We start from the raw sequence: 2,500 nt of genomic DNA, 5'->3' as shown, positions 1-2,500 counted from the left end.
GGGAGAGTGGGGGGTGGCTCTGGAGGGCCTCCGGGGGTTCCAGGGGTTCCAGGGGTTCCAGGGGGTGCTCGGTGGAGGCCATGCCCAGCCAGAGTGGCCCTTCCCCGGGCAGAGTCTGGGGAGAGTGGGGGGTGGCTCTGGAGGTGCTCCGGGGGCTCCAGGGGCTGCTTGGTGGAGACCATGCCCAGCCAGAGTGGCCCTTCCCCCGGGTGAGTCTGGGGACAGTGGGGGGTGGCCCTGGAGGGCCTCCGGGGGTTCCAGGGGGTGCTCGGCGGAGGCCATGCCCGGCCAGAGTGTCCCTTCCCCGGGCAGAGTCTGGGGAGAGTGGGGGGTGGCTCTGGAGGTGCTCCGGGGGCTCCAGGGGTTCCAGGGGGTGGTCGGCGGAGGCCATGCCCAGCCAGAGTGTCCCTTCCCCGGGGTGAGTCTGGAGGAGAGTGGGGGGTGGCTCTGGGGGGTGCTCCGGGGGCTCCAGGGGGTGCTCGGCGGAGGCCATGCCCAGCCAGAGTGTCCCTTCCCCGGGGTGAGTCTGGAGGAGTGGGGGGTGGCCCTGGAGGTGCTCCGGGGGCTCCAGGGGCTCCAGGGGGTGCTCGGTGGGGGCCATGCCCAGCCAGAGTGTCCCTTCCCCGGGGTGAGTCTGGAGGAGTGGGGGGTGGCTCTGGAGGTGCTCCGGGGGCTCCAGGGGGTGCTTGGTGGAGACCATGCCCAGCCAGAGTGGCCCTCCCCCGGGGTGAGTCTGGGGAGAGTGGGGGGGGGCTCTGGAGGGCCTCCGGGGGTTCCAGGGGCTCCAGGGGGTGCTTGGTGGAGGCCATGCCCAGCCAGAGTGTCCCTTCCCCGGGGTGAGTCTGGGGTGAGTGGGGGGTGGCTCTGGGGGTGCTCCGGGGCTCCAGGGGGGTGCTCGGCGGAGGCCATGCCCAGCCAGAGTGGCCCTTCCCCGGGGTGAGTCTGGGGAGAGTGGGGGGGTGGCTCTGGGGGTGCTCCGGGGGCTCCAGGGGCTCCAGGGGGTGCTCGGTGGGGGCCATGCCCAGCCAGAGTGTCCCTTCCCCGGGGTGAGTCTGGAGGAGTGGGGGGTGGCTCTGGAGGTGCTCCGGGGGCTCTCAGGGGGTGCTTGGTGAGAGACCATGCCCAGCCAGAGTGGCCCTCCCCCGGGGTGAGTCTGGGGAGAGTGGGGGGTGGCTCTGGAGGGCATCCGGGGGTTCCAGGGGCTCCAGGGGGTGCTTGGTGGAGGCCATGCCCAGCCAGAGTGTCCCTTCCCGGGGTGAGTCTGGGGTGAGTGGGGGGGTGGCTCTGGGGGTGCTCCGGGGGCTCCAGGGGGTGCTCGGCGGAGGCCATGCCCAGCCAGAGTGGCCCTTCCCCGGGGTGAGTCTGGGGAGAGTGGGGGGGTGGCTCTGGGGGTGCTCCGGGGGCTCCAGGGGGTGCTTGGTGGAGACCATGCCCAGCCAGAGTGGCCCTTCCCCGGGCAGAGTCTGGGGAGAGTGGGGGGTGGCTCTGGAGGTGCTCCGGGGGCTCCAGGGGTTCAGGGGGTGCTCAGTGGGGGCCATGCCCAGGCAGAGTGTCCCTTCCCCGGGGTGAGTCTGGAGGAGTGGGGGGTGGCTCTGGAGGTGCTCCCGGGGGCTCCAGGGGGTGCTTGGTGGAGGACCATGCCCAGCCAGAGTGTCCCTTCCCCGGGGTGAGTCTGGGGAGAGTGGGGGGTGGCTCTGGGGGTGACTCCGGGGGCTCCAGGGGTGCTTGGTGGAGACCATGCCCAGCCAGAGTGGCCCCTTCCCCGGGGTGAGTCTGGGGAGAGTGGGGGGTGGCTCTGGAGGGCCTCCGGGGGTTCCAGGGGTTCCAGGGGGTGCTCGGTGGAGGCCATGCCCAGCCAGAGTGGCCCTTCCCCGGGCAGAGTCTGGGGAGAGTGGGGGGTGGCTCTGGAGGTGCTCCGGGGGCTCCAGGGGCTGCTTGGTGGAGACCATGCCCAGCCAGAGTGGCCCTTCCCCCGGGTGAGTCATGGGGACAGTGGGGGGTGGCTCTGGAGGGCCTCCGGGGGCTCCAGTGGCTCCAGGGGGTGCTCAGCGGAGGCCATGCCCAGCCAGAGTGGCCCTTCCCCGGCCTCATATGCGGCAGAGTGCGGGGTGAGCAAAATGGGTTAAAATGGGTTAAAATGTGAAAAAAAAAAAAAAAAAAAAAAAAAAAACACCAAAATGAGCAAAATGAAATAATCCCCTATCATCAGTGCACTGTTTGACCCCTGAAAAGCACTCCCCTGGGGCCTGGAGGTGATCTGACCATCAGAGTATAGCACCCTATGCCCCTGAGGGACTTAGAGTAAAAACCGAAATAGTAGCACTATTCCGAAAAGACTCTGTCGTTTTTCGGCAATAGTACACTATACCCATCGACTCTGTCGTTTTTCCGGGCCGTAGTACGAAGTGTGAGCAAAAGGGGTGAAAATGGGTTAAAATGTGAAAAAACACCAAAATGAGCAAAATGAAATAATCCCCCATCATCAGTGCACTGTTTGACC

The sequence above is a fragment of the Eucyclogobius newberryi genome, unplaced genomic scaffold (assembly GCF_026437365.1).
Source record: "Eucyclogobius newberryi isolate DKJ021-1_F unplaced genomic scaffold, fEucNew1.0.hap1 SCAF_645, whole genome shotgun sequence".
Classification (NCBI taxonomy): Eukaryota; Metazoa; Chordata; class Actinopteri; order Gobiiformes; family Gobiidae; genus Eucyclogobius; species Eucyclogobius newberryi.
Note: the sequence above shows the minus strand (reverse complement) of the source record.